At 38.5% G+C, this 15,216-nt stretch overlaps 1 protein-coding gene across 8 annotated transcripts in view; it reads left to right on the forward strand.

The window, feature by feature from the left end:
- LOC106873756 (mechanosensitive cation channel TMEM63B) overlaps positions 1 to 15,216 on the forward strand; it is an 84,905-nt gene that overhangs the window by 12,736 nt on the left and 56,953 nt on the right. The window lies entirely within an intron of this gene.

The raw sequence follows: 15,216 nt of genomic DNA on the forward strand, positions 1-15,216 counted from the left end.
TTCTCATTATGATTAATATGTAATTAGTCTATCCATGTCATCAATAATGATGGTAAATAGTTCAAATTATTAACAATATTAAAATAACATAAATTTGCAATATCTCTGCAATGTCCTTTCTCTCTCTCTCTCTCTTTTACTCTTTTACTTGTTTCAGTCATTTGACTGCGGCCATACTGGACTTATTCTTGGAAGTCTAGTACTTATTCTATCGGTCTTTTTTGCCGAACCGCTAAGTTACGGGGACGTAAACACACCAGCATCGGTTGTCAAGTGGTGTTGGGGGGGGGGGCAAACACAGACACAAACATATACACACACACACACACACACACACACACACACACACACACACACACACACACACACACACACACACACACACACACACACACACACACACACACACACACACACACACACACACACACACACACACACACACACACACACACACACACACACACACACACACACACACATATATGGATGTGTAATGTCAATGTGGATGTGTAATGTCAATGTGAATACCCGTCAGAGTGTAAGTATCTTGAGAGAAAAGCTGAACATTAGAAGCATCAGTTGTGGCGTGCAAGAGAGACGATTGCGCTGGTATGGACATGTGGTGAGAATGGAGGAGGATAGCTGCGTGAAAAAGTGCCACACCCTAACAGTTGAGGGAACCCGTGGAAGAGGTAGGCCCAGGAAGACCTGGGCTGAGGTGGTGAGGCAAGACCTTCGTACATTGGGCCTCACCGAGGCGATGACTACGGACCGAGACCTTTGGAAATGGGCTGTGCGTGAGAAGACCCGGCAAGCCAAGTAAGATCGTTGCCAGTGCCCCTGGACTGGTTCTTGTGCGGGTGGCACATGAGATGCACCATTTTGAGCGTGGCCGTTGCCAGTACCGCCTGACTGGCTCCTGTAGGATTTTCGAGCGAGATCGTTGCCAGTGCCCCTGGACTGGCTTGTGCGGGTGGCACATAAAAGACACCATTTCGAGCGTGGCCGTTTTCGTGCGGGTGACACGTAAAAGCACCCACTACACTCTCTGAGTGGTTGGCGTTAGGAAGGGCATCCAGCTGTAGAAACTCTGCCAAATCAGACTGGAGCCTGGTGTTGCCATCCGGTTTCACCAGTCCTCAGTCAAATCGTCCAACCCATGCTAGCATGGAAAGCGGACGTTAAACGATGATGATGATGATGATGAAATATACATACATACGACGGGCTTCTTTCAGTTTCCGTCTACCAAATCCACTCACAAGGCTTTGGTCGGCCCGAGGCTATAGTAGAAGACACTGGCCCAAGGTGCCACGCAGTGGGAATGAACCCGGAACCATGTGGTTGGTAAGCAAGCTACTTACCACACAGCCACTCCTGTGTCTTCATTTCCTTTTCCATTTCTTCAGAAGCAGAACCAGTTAGCTGCAAATGTGAGGTTCTGGGATATATTTGTTCTCGTATCCTCAAACAGCAGAGTCTTCTGCTAACTGTATGACTTGATGTTTTCTGAGAAGTTTATGATGTAGATGCTGAGCATCAGTCACGTGACATTTGACTTTAACCATTTTGGAATTAGAAACGATACATTTCTTCATCTCAGAGATTTAAAAATGTATCATTTCTAATTTTTGTAATCAGTGAATGTGTTTCACTACAATTATTATGTTTACGAGAGCTTGACAGGCATCTTCGACTTGCAGGTCATGCTACTCCAGGCTGATGACGAGCAAAAACTCAGAAACATGTCCCTGGATGCAGGCTTGGCTGGGTGGAGGTGCTTGTCTCCCCCTCGTAAACATAAGGACACAGGAAATGTGTCAAGGCCAACAGGAAGCGGTCCATATTGCAGATATTTTCCTTTGTGTGACACAAAATATATAATTGTAGAAGAACATTTATTCTAAAAATGATTTGTCTAATTTCCCCTCATCTCTTGCCCTTCATGCAAATAAAGGAGTTATTATTAACAGTAAAACCTCAAGCTCTTGTAGAGTTGTTACCATCTCAGACGAAATGCTTAGTATTTTTCAGCTCTTTACATTTTAAGTTCAAACCCTACCAAGGTTAACTTTGTCTTTCGCCTTTTTGGGGATCAATAAAATAAGTATCAGATGAGCATTAAGGGATGATGTAATCAGCCAGCACCCTCCTACAAATTTCAGGGCTTTTTGCTTGAGTGAGAGAGCAGCATACACCATCAGTGATATTGGAGTACGAATATACGAAGCCCAGTATACCCATCATGACTACCCGTCTGATAACGGTACACCAGGCACATGCATCACAACCATATGTGCGCGACATGGTGATCTCATATGAAAATAAACAGCTCATGATGACCTTGCAGGTGGGGCCCAGTTAGAATTTTCTTCAGGTCGAGTAGCCCATCCCACTCAAAAGGTCCTTGAATAAGGGTTAAGGATGTTAAATGAAACACCCATGTTTTCAGAGGTGAATTATTCAAACCCCAAAGAATTCCTCTCAACACATGGCTGTGATGTTCTACTGCTGCTGCTGCTGCTGCAACTACTGATGCTGCTGCTGCTGCTACTACTACTACTACTTATTATCATCATCATCATCATCATCATTATTATTATTTTTATTATTATTATTATTATTCAAGGGTGAAATGGTGAAGTCAATGGGTCGTCAAGGAAATCCTTTGCTATGTTTATTTCTTTTCTCCTTGTTTCCCATCTCGTCTGGGTTGCCATGGTATTTCATCCTTATATAGGTGGAGCAGAAATCAATCAAAATATTGCTGTTGATTTATGATTTAATCCACTACACGCCTCACCTGTAAATTTGTTTATCTTGTACCTGTGTATCAGAAATCCTCCTCTTCCCTCTCCTCCTTATTAATAATAATAATAATAGTAAGAATAAGAATCCTTTCTATTATAGGCACAAGGCCTGAAATTTTGGGGGAGGGGGTAAGTCAGTTACATCGACCCTAGTGTTTCACTGGTACTTAATTTATCAACCCCGAAAGGATGAAAGTCAACCTTGGCAGAATTTGAACTCAGAACGTAGTGACTGGCAAAATACTGCTAAGCATTTCGCCATGATAGATCGCTGACCAAAACATTCAATTTTTTTTCTCCGTGTTTTTCTCCTTGTTTTCTCCGTATTCTTTCTGTTGAAGAGCGTAGCTCGAAACGTTAAAGACTTTCTCTATTCCCAAGCGTTAAACTAATACATCCTTTTGTTGTTTACACCACCTGTCCTCGTCTGTTGTTTTTTTCGTAAATTCTCCCATATATATATATATATATATATATATATATATATATATATAACCCATGCCAGCTTGGAAAATGGACGTTAAACAATGATATATATATATGTATATATATAAAACCCATGCCAGCATGGAAAGTGGATGTTAAACCATAATGATAGATATATATATAGACATATATAAGTACAAATAGATGCTGTGTTTTTGTTGTGACAGCAAATTCTGGGGGTAAAAATACACCCATTTCCTTTGTTCTCTGAGTTACGTATTCTTTCCATTTTATTTCTTCAGCCTTATCCCCCCCCGAGTCATTTTTAGAATTATTTTTATTTATTTATTGACCACTTTCAAAAAAATAATTCTTTGTTTGGGCAAGCTGTCATGTGCCTCTTGAGTTCATGTAAGTCTTATAACCACACACACACACACACACACATAACACACATACACTCTCTTTCTCTCTCTCTCTCTCTCTCTCTCTTTTTCTCTCTCTCTCTCTTTTTCTCTCTCTCTCTCTCTTTTTCTCTCTCTCTCTCTCTCTCTCCAATGATGAGTTTATAGATCTGATTATATGTTTACTTGCAACTAAATGACCTTTGTACTTCAAAAAAAAAAATCTTTTCCCCTCCGTACAGTTTAATAAGAACATGTAACCTCTAAATCCAACCCAAGCTCTCTATCTCTCTCTCTCTCACACTCTCTCTCTCACACACTCTCTCTCTCACTCTCTCTCTCTCTCTCTCTTTCTCTCTGTCTCTCTCTCTCTCTCTCTCTCTCTCTTTCTCTGTGGATTTCATCAGAATAAACATGAATGGTAACAGATAACCAGTGTTTTGGCAGATGAACTTCATGTCATTTAACACAAAATCTATATTGAATAAATTGGTTTTACAGATTGGAAGTATGAGAGAACCAAGGTTTTATTTCATTCTCTTTTCTATCTCCGTTAATTACACACACACACACACACTTGTTATTTATGTAATCAGATTAAATAGGTTTCATATAATGAAAGATGTAATTTCTGCTCAGTTACACAAACAATGTCATTGTTTTTACATCAGAAACCTAATTCCAGTCTCAGTGTTTTCATATTTCATCTCATTTAATGAAGGGTGGGGGGTGGGGGTTGTTGATAGCCCCAGGTCAGTCCTGATCAGGGAAAACTTGTAGTCAGAGACAGTCTTACTATGACCATCCTGTCTCTTTAGACTGCATTATCCAAAATAGCTTTTTTTTTTTTTTTTGATGTAATTTAAGAATTGTTTTGACTGTTTTTACCTGGTCAGGTATCCATGTTGAAGCTCTCTCAGTGTAATAATTTAGATCAGGTGCAATCAAGCGGACCATTCAAAAGTCATTCTGTCACTATTCCAGATTTTCTCTAAATTATTCAGTGTCTCCTTTTTTAAAATGCAGAAGAGTGTGAATTAAGAATGATTTAGCTGTCATTTCTAGTAGAGGGATTCACCCTGTAGAGGCTCCATTTAGTGAAGATTAATGACTTTATGCTCTTGTTCTCCATGAGAACAGTTAATTTTATTAACCCTCTCAACATCTGGCAGAAAGCAGTACCACATCTTCCCTCACAATATCACATCTCCCCCCATAATATCACATCTCACCCCTCCAACAATACCACATCTCCCCTCTCAGTTGAGGGGCTGTCTTGTCTTATGAGCTACATTGCATCTTCACTAATGTTGGTGGCATGAGAAAAGTACTGAGTCCATTCTGTATAAGGGTTGGGATTCGGAAGAGCATCTGACTGCAGGAATCATGCCAATGTAGATGTTAGAGCTTGATGCAGTTCTCTGGCTTTTGAATCTTGTCAAACTGTCCAACCCATACCAGCATGGAAAATGGACATTAAATGATGGTGATGATGATGTTAAATGGTGCGTGTTAGTGTATTATCCAAAAGCAGTTCAAAGGCAGCATCAAGAGTCCAAAGTAAGCCTCCTCCCCCAAGATTTTGGGCCTTGTGCCTAGATTAGAAATGAATATATGATATTCATGTGGCATAGTGGTTAAGAGTGCGGGCTACTAACCCCAAGATTCCGAGTTCGATTCCAGGCAGTGACCTGAATAATAACATCAAAAAATTCATTAGGAATGAGAACCCAGGTTCAAAATTTCCCCAAGACACCTGATGAAGGCTCTAGCCAAAACATTGTGTTACCGACAAACAAGATGAGAACAAATATCCATCAAATGTAAATGTAAGTTACGGGGACGTAAACACACCAGTATCGGTTGTGGGGAGAAACACAGACACACAAACATATACACACACACATACATACATATATATATATATATATATATATATATCATCATCATCATTTAACGTCCGCTTTCCATGCTAGCATGGGTATATATATATATGCAACGTGCTTCTTTCAGTTTCCATCTACCAAATCCACTCACAAGGCTTTGGTTGGCTCGAGGCTATAGTAGAAGACACTTGCCCAAGGTACCACGCTGTGGGACTGAAACCAGAACTATGTGGCTGGTAAGCAAGCTACTTACCACACAGCCACTGCTGCTGATGAGGTTTTGAACTGTTTCTGTAAAGAAACACTTGCCCAAGGTGCTGTTTCATTGAACTAAACTGCAATATTCCTGAAAGGCTGACTGGTCATAGATAGAATGTCTTTAGATTATAGGTCATCTTGACCAATTTTGACCTGGGCTAAACAACAACCGCCAGGTGTTTATTGTTGCCAACCATGTCAGCATAAAAAGAGACATTTTAACATTTCATTACAATGTAATTAATTTGTATAGAGTCATTAAAGAACCCGGAATAAAAGTAGCTGCTTTATTGTCAGGTCAGCAAATATATACAATAACTTTTATCAATTTAGCTTTGATACATTTGTCTATAACACACTCACACAAGGTCTCTTTTCTCTATTCTTTCTGAAGAGTCTGCTTTTAATTTTCTTTCCTCCTCCTCCTCTTTCCCTAACAACCACATTTCAATGATTTATATGTAAACATTGAACCTGTTCGACCAGTAACTGAGAACTGTTATCACAAATAATAAACCTGACTTGCTGAGATTAATCTGGGATTGTAAAGATCTACTTGATTGGTTCTGAAAATATGATTCTGTATTGAACACTAACCACCCTTCCTTCTCCTCTCACTCATCCTCACATTGCAGAATCAATCATAGATTTTCTACATTAAATAGATACAGTAATAAATTTGTGATTTTTTTTTCTCTGCTTGTGGCTGCTTCACTGGCAAAATACATAACCTCCTGGGGATAGAACCTCCAAACTGTTGCCTGACAGCTCAATGCAATAGCTTTAAGTAGCTCCCTAAATTGGGGAGGTGACTACATGTTTCAAATCTGAAATCAGCTTAACCCTTTCGACCGGGAATTTTTTCTCAAGATTTGCATGCATCTTCTCTAAAATTTTGGTAAAACTTTATAGTGTAGATGCTTATTAGACAGTTTATGACGGTACCAATTATGTAGACACTATTTTAAGTCTGGTACATATTTGTACAATTTGGGTTATCTAATCTACTATGCATGTACCATTGTATTTGGACGAAGTACCATGTATGTACCAGTTGTATCAAAATACCTCAGTGAATCTTGCAAGAAATCATCATCATCATCATCATCGTTTAACGTCCGCTTTCCATGCTAGCATGGGTTGGATGGTTTGACTGAGGACTGGTGAAACCAGATGGCTACACCAAGCTCCAATCTGATTTGGCAGAGTTTATACAGCTGGATGCCCTTCCTAACACCAACCACTCAGAGTGTAGTGGGTGCTTTTACATGCCACTGGCACAAAGGCCAGTCAGGCGGAACTGGCAACGGCCACGCTCAAAATGGTGTATTTTATGTGCCACCCACACAAGAGCCAGTCCAGGGGCACTGGCAACCATCTCGCTTGAAAATCCTTACACATGTCACGGGCACAAGTGCCAGAAAGGCAACGCTGAGCACAGGTGCCATCATGATTTCGCTTTCACTTGCCCCAATAAGTCTTCGCAAGCTGAGATTCGTGTCCAATGAAGGAGACGACGTTGGCACGGGTGCCAGTCAACAACCAAATTTCCCATTACTGTTTTCAAGAAAAAAACCTAGGTTAGACAGTGTTTTCTCAAAGAAACCAAAATATAAGATGGCCATGGCAGATATGTTTTTGATCATTGATCTGTGGGTGGAGTAATAATGTGTTGGCTGAGGATTGGATAAAAAGTGTCATTGGTTTAGTTAAAAAAAAGTGTGATGAAATAATTAAGCTTAGACTAATCATGATCATCTCAACACCAAAAAAAACATTTTACAGATGTGCATATACTTATATCTGTCTGTCCCCACACTCACACGTGTGTGAGTCTTGGCTATTGTACATATCAGTCCTATTTACATATCAGTCCTATTGTACATGTCAGTCCTGGCTATTGTACATGTCAGTCCTGGCTATTGTACATATACTGTGATGTCTCTTTTACTCTTTTACTTGTTTCAGTCATTTGACTGTGGCCATGCTGGAGCACTGCCTTTAGTCGAGCAAATTAACCCCAGGACTTATTCTTTGTAAGCCTAGTACTTACTCTATCAGACTCTTTGCCGAACCACTAAGTAACAGGGTCGTAAACACATCATCAGTTGTCAAGCGATGTTGGGTGGGGGACAAACACAGACACACAAACACACACACACACATATATATATATATATATATATATACATATATACGACAGGCTTCTTTCAGTTTCCGTCTACCAAATTCACTCGCAAGGCTTTGGTCGGCCCAAGGCTATAGTAGAAGACACTTGCCCAAGGTGCCATGCAGTGGGATTGAACCCGGAACTAGGCGGTTGGTAAGCAAGCTACTTACCACATAGCCACTCCTGCTCCTGTCTCTATATGCTTTACAGTCAGAACTGACTGACCAAGTAAATTAATTGTTTCTACAACAATTTTATTTACAAACTACCTCAATAACAAATGAATGTTTGTAGTTTTACTTTACACCTTATCATTCATGTGACATCAATGCATTTATATGAAGAATTATAAAGCATCACCTCTAAATATCAGCATTATCTGAAATAATTAAAAATATTATTGATGTTCTGTTTAACCCATTAAGTCCCACTGTCCTATAAATAGGACACTAAATGAGAACATTAAATAAGCTATATCACATTGTCTCATTGTCTCAGTGTCCTATTTATATGACACCAAGTATTTCCATTTCTACTTGAAGTAAAGGAGTTTTAATTGTTTTTCTCAATCTGTAAAAATTTAAAAGTAATATTCAGAAATTTAAGTACTCTGGGACGTAATATGTTAATAGACTATATTCTGTATAACTTGCACAAGTTTTGGCCATTACTGCAGTGTGCAATGAAATGGATGGTAATTTTCTGGGTGACACCATAATGGCTACTTCAACACACATGGACACAAATCTACTAACCATCATTGACAGGAAACTGGCCGGACACCTCAATGGTCCCTTCCCTAATAATTAATGAATCATTTATCACTGTTAGACTCCTCCAAATCAAGCAGGAAAACTTAATGTATTATGATATTAGAAACATATGAGGACAAAACTGTATTCAAATGTTAAGCTTATCTTTAAAAATGTTAATTTTGGTCAATTCAAGGCTGCATGTACTTAATGAGAAAGATAAAAACGTGAATACTTATTACAATTTGATCTTTTTTTATAAATGTTTTTACATTTTATCATTCATAGGTGCAGGAGTGTGTGGTAAGAAGCTTACTTCCCAACTACATGGTTCCAGGTTCAGTTCTACTGTGTGGCACCTTGGGAAAGTGTCTTCTATTATAGCCTCAGTCCAACCAAAGCCTTGTGAGTGGATTTGGTAGACAGAAACTGAAAGAAGACCATTGTATATCATCGTTGTTGTTTAACGTCCACTTTCCATGCTGGTATGAGTTTGACGGTTTGACTGAGGGCTGGCGAGCCAGGAGGCTGCACCAGGCTCCTGTCCGATCTAGCAAGGTTTCTACAGCTAGATGCCCTTCCTAATGCCAACCACTCTTTCAGTTTTCGTCTACCAAATCCACCCACAAGGCTTTGGTCAGCCCGAGGCTGTAGTAGAAGGCACTTGCCCAAGGTGCCACGCAGTAGGACTGAACCCGGAACCATATGGTTGGTAAGCAAGCTACTTACCACACAGCCACTCCTACACATTATCTGAAATAATTTTAAAATATTAGCGATGTACTGATTGTATAGAATATACTCTATATAACATTATTTACATAATTCCTCATCTCTTAAATATAGAACTGTATACTCTATATAATACAGGTTTTAGCCATTGCTGCAGTGTGCAGTTAAATACAAGGGACAATCCTGGAATGATTGTCGTGTACATACATACATACATACATACATACATACATATTATTATAAGATCTGGTAATTAGTCATATATTAATATATTAATTAATATCGATTAATTATCAGGGGGCCAGCACATTTAAAGAATCAAAGAGATTCAGAAATATTATCTGCAATCTCAGGGGATTAAGGTACATTTTAAAAAATAACGTCGACCACTAACGTGGACAATTAATGCGCTAGAAATAGATCACATCTTGTTGTGATCTATTTCTAGCGCATTAATTGTCCACGTTAGTGGTCGACGTTACATACATACATACATAGGCACTACAGTTAAAACCTTCACTAAATCAGAAAATTTGATGCGCATAAAAATTATGCTTTGCTAGCTGCTAGGTCAATTAATTATTCTTTTCTACTCAAGGCACAAGGCCTGAAATTTTTAGGGAGGGGGCCAGTTGATTAGATCAACCCCAGTACACAACTGGTACTTAATTTATGGACCCTGAAAGGATGAAAGGCGGTCAATTAATTATTGATACACTAAGGTTTTCTGATTTACTGAAGTTCTTAATGGACAAGCAAATACCCTGTTTCTGACCAGTTCTGGTCAAGCCATTTCCTACTTATCTGCCCCTGTCAATCTTGTAAAAGATATTCGTCCTGTATATTTGATGACACACTGTAGCAACAGCTAAAACTGCACTGCTTAAATAGACTGTACTGTTTCTTATATTTGCATCATGAAATAATTAAATATTGGTTTTGAGATCTACGAGTAACATTTAGAATATAAAGTCTATCTACCGAATGTAGCCGATGCCAGCGCCGCCTTGACTGGCTCCTGTGCTGGTGGCACGTAAAAAGCACCATTTGATTGTGGTCGATACCAGCCCACTCTGGCCCCTGTGCCAGAGGCACGTAAAAAAAGCACCCACTACACTCTCGGAGTGGTTGGCGTTAGGAAGGGCATCCAGCTGTAGAAACACTGCCAGATCAGATTGAAGCCTGGTGCAGCCTCCTGGTTTCCTAGACCCCAGTCAAACCGTCCAACCCATGCCAGCATGGAAAACGGATGTTAAATGATGATGATATATATATATAAAATCAAAATAAGCATCAGGATATCAAATAGTGGTGCAGTACGACCGTTTCAAGCGGCTCCATGTAATTAATTGAACAATGCAATCATTACATCAATTTAAATGCAGCTGGCATATATTTATATTGCTAAAGGCTAACCAACTGTTTGTATAGCAGCCATTTGGATCTCACTACTTTATTATATGCCAGCATAAAAGACGGATGTTAAATGATGATGGTGGTGTGTGTGTGTGTGTGTGTGTGTGCATGTATGTATAATGTAGACAGAATATTAATAACAGAACTCTGGACACTACTGATACATTCTAGTTTAAATACATGTATATATGTGTATATATGTGTATATATGTGTATATATGTGTATATACAATTGTTTACTTTAAGCATCAACTCGTATTTCAAATATATCACTGTACTATCTTCCTTCAGCAGATTGCTAAACTTAAACAAGGAATAAAAACTTGTTGGATGAAAATAAATAAGAAAAAATTACACAATTACATTAGATATTTGGATTCTATGACTAATCTTGTATATTTACCTACCACCTACTTTAGCAGAGCCGGAATTTGAAGTGTTGCTCTAACACAAATATCATTTCTTCCCCCACACAAAAACATTCACCTCAAATGTCAGATCTCTGAAGGAAGAGTTGTTGCATATTTCTTTGTTAACGAGGGATTGATGTAATGTGTTCAAATACAGTTAGTGATCATAAATATGGTGACTGAGCCTTCCTGCCCTACATCATGGAGAGATGTGGCTTGTTTGTTACAAGGAAGGCAACATGTTTTGGAAAACAGACAACCCATGCCATCATGAGAAACATGTTAAATGATCTTGTTTAAATTTTTCTTTCAAGTAAACAGAAATTCTAGTCAAAGCCTCTCAGTTATAAAACGTTTTTTTTTTTTTTTTTTGTTTAAATTATGATACAAGAGGCAAAGTATAACAAAACTTTTCATATAGGTGCAGGAGTGGCTGTGTGGTAGGTAGCTTGCTCACCAACCACATGGTTCTGGGTTCAGTCCCACTGCTTGGCACCTTGGGCAAGTGTCTTCTATAGCCTCGGGCCGACCAAAGCCTTGTGAATGGATTCGGTAGACAGAAACTGAAAGGTGTGTGTGTGTGTGTGTGTGTGTGTGTGTGTGTGTGTGTGTGTGTGTGTGTGTGTGTGTGTGAAACATCACTTGACAACCGTTGTTGGTGTGTTTACGTCCCCGTAACTTAGTGGTCCAGCAAAAAGATACCGATAGAATAAGTACTAGGCTTACAAAGAATAAGTCCTGGGGTCGATTTGCTCGACTAAAAGGTGGTGCTCCAACATGGCCGCAGTCAAATGACTGAAACAAGTAAAAGAGTATTAATGAATCATTTGAAATAGAGCAACCATATTTTTCTGAGCTGACATTTTCATTTCTGTAATATGAAACAAATAACACAAGAATAATCCACTAATGATAACAATATATAAATCTCTAAACACAGATTGGTAATTATTGTATGTAAATACCAGTTGTTAGCTGAATGGAATTCAGTTTAATAAGAAAGTGTTCTCAAATATAATTGCCATTTAACAGTACAAATGACTCTTGAGTCAAAAGTAACAACCATCATCATCATAAACAGAAAACCGTTTCTCAATGGGTTATTGTTTGTTCCACTTAGCTCTTGTAAAGTAGACCGAACAATCAGTGTTCTAGATATGACTGCCTCCTCTTAATTTGAGACAATGTATTCAGATTAACACTATGCAAGTGGGTCATTTTTTTTTATTGTGACCAAGACTGCCATTCTTGCATTGGTCTCCATAGCCACAAGAGGCGCTGCTCAAGCTGACCGGCCCAGCCTAGATAATAAATGGACAGACACGATACCCATGGTCAGCCTTGACCAAAGGTGGCATCTAAGGATGTGGTTTGAGAGGATGGGTTGGTATTTCTTGCAGATTGAGTGACTATATAAAGAGGTTTCCTCAATGTTTATTTCTGAACCTATAAAATTACAAAATTCAAAACATGTGACATATTTTATCATTTGAAATGTGTAGGAAAAGGATTCGTCATTTCTATTACTATGACTGCATTTTGGAGATAAATTGATATCAAACTAAACTTATTTTTTAATTACTCTGTACCAAACAGGAACTGAACAGAAATACTTTGTCATAATAAGAACTATCTTAAACCATATTTGGCAGCTTAACAACAAACATGAGCTTTTGTGTAGAACAGTCCAATTTTGGCAGGCTCTTTCTTCAATCTACTTATAACCCAAACTCTGACTTTGGTGACCTTGTGTTCAGATTCAGGTTAATTTCCTGAAATTTGTGTGTGTGTGTGTGTGAAATATTTTTTGATCCACAAAATTACCAATATTTTTTAGTGATCATTTGATTGACTTATCTCGAGAATCATCACCAATCAGAAAATGACCAATGGGAAGGTATTTCTATATCTAAAACATATTGATCTCAGTAATATGAAATGCATTGCCAACAGCAAATCAGTCTGAAATGTATCAAAAATGAATTGAAAACCTTTTCTTTCTGCAATTATTGGAGTATTATTTTCATAACCTGAAATAAAATCTTTAAAACTTTTCCACAACTGAAACAAGTACCAGTTTTGTACTGAGGTCTATGTAATCAACTATTCCCCTCCCCACAAAATCCAGACCTTGTGTCTATAGTTGAAAGGGTTATTATTATTATTAAGGCGGCGAGCTGGCAGAATCGTTAGCAGACCAGATGAAATGCTTAGTAGTATTTTGCCCGTTGTTACATTCTGAGTTCAAATTCCGCTGAGGTTGACTTTACTTTTCATCCTTTTGGGGTCGATAGAATATGTACCACTTGAACACTGAAGTCGATATAATCGACTCATCCCTACCTCCCCCAAGCTGCCCTTGTGGCAAAAAAACATTTGAAATAATTATAATTATTATTAGGCAGCAAGATGGCAGGATCGTTAGCACTCTGGCCAAACTGCTTAGTGGCATTTCCTCTGTCCTTATGTTCTGAGTTCAAATTCCGTCAGGGTTGACTTTGCCTTTTGACCTTTCGGGGTCGATGTAATCAACTATTCCCTCACCCCCAAAATTTCTGGCCTTGTGCCTATAGTTGAAAGGATTATTATTAGATTAGCGAATAGAGCAACAGCCATGGCTCAGTGGTTAGAGCGTCGATCTTACGATCGTCAGATTGTGAATTCGAATCCTGGACCGGGCTGCATGTTGTGTTCTTGAACAAGGCACTTTATTTCATGTTGCTCCAGTTCACTCAGCTATAGAAATGAGTTGTGATGTCACAGATACCAAGCTGTATTGGCCCCTTTGCCTTTCCCTTGGATAACACTGGTAGCGTGGAGAAGGGAGGCTGGTATGCATAGGAGACTGCTGGTCTTCCATAAACAACCTTGCCCGGACTTGTACCTGAGAGCGTAACTTTCTAGGTGCAATCCCATCGAAGGGGGTCTCAGTCGAGCAACAGCCTTCACTTATATCTTCATCTAATCGTCAGGACCATAATTTATTCACTATCATCATCATCATTGTGTTTGTGAATCATACCAATAAGACCTCTTAGAAAATCTGAAAATGTTACGATAAAATTTATTAAAAAATTTTTTAAATTTATATTACATTCATATCTTTACCATCTCTTCCCCCCCCCCTTCTTTCTACTTTTTACTCTTGCTGTCTCAGAGCCATGTTAAACTAGCTGTTGATATCAGAGTGAGGTTGATTTAGTCAATTATGCTCTTTTCTCTGTGTCCAATAAGTGTTAGAGGAAGTATTTTTTAATGACTGGATTACAATTCTAAAACTTCAATTACAGTAAAACAAACAAACCAAAGTAGAAAAAGAAAAAAAAAAAAGAAAAGAAAAAGACTAAGCTAATTTTTATGTGAATGCTAAAACCTCTCTTTAAATGTTTTATTATTTATGCTTTCTAATGATGACGATAAAGAGAAACCACATTTAATGATGTTGTTTAAGTCTGTCTGCTTTGATTAAAGCAAATCTACTCAGATCAAAAAGTGTTCCAGCTGTTTCCATCTGGTCTTTTTCTTTTAACAAACATAATGTAACCCTAAATACATTGGACAATGTGTTCTTGGCCTAGATGTTTATTGCTAGTCATATAACTAGTTTCCCTGCTAATAATTATGTTGTTGACTCCATTTAAGTAGGATTTCTGTTATTTCCAGCAAACTGAGTGACTGAGCAAATGCTCCCTCGTTCTGTCTCTCAGCTTTTATACAAAAGCTGTTGCCAAATGGTTGGTTCCCCTTAAAATTGTGGTCATTAGCTAAACTTGTGGTTTAGGACTCAAGTCACCCTTGATCAAACAGATCAATATAATCACTTTGGCTGTTAATTATTATTTTTTTTTTTGGTGAGTGGGGGGCATTGTGTAACTTGGACTACATTAACCATTGTGTTCTTTTTTAAGGTAACCTTGTAATATTACAAGAAAGCCAATTCTGAAGAATG

This window comes from Octopus bimaculoides, chromosome 6 (genome assembly GCF_046866305.1).
Source record: "Octopus bimaculoides isolate indiv1 chromosome 6, ASM4686630v1, whole genome shotgun sequence".
Taxonomy (NCBI): Eukaryota; Metazoa; Mollusca; class Cephalopoda; order Octopoda; family Octopodidae; genus Octopus; species Octopus bimaculoides.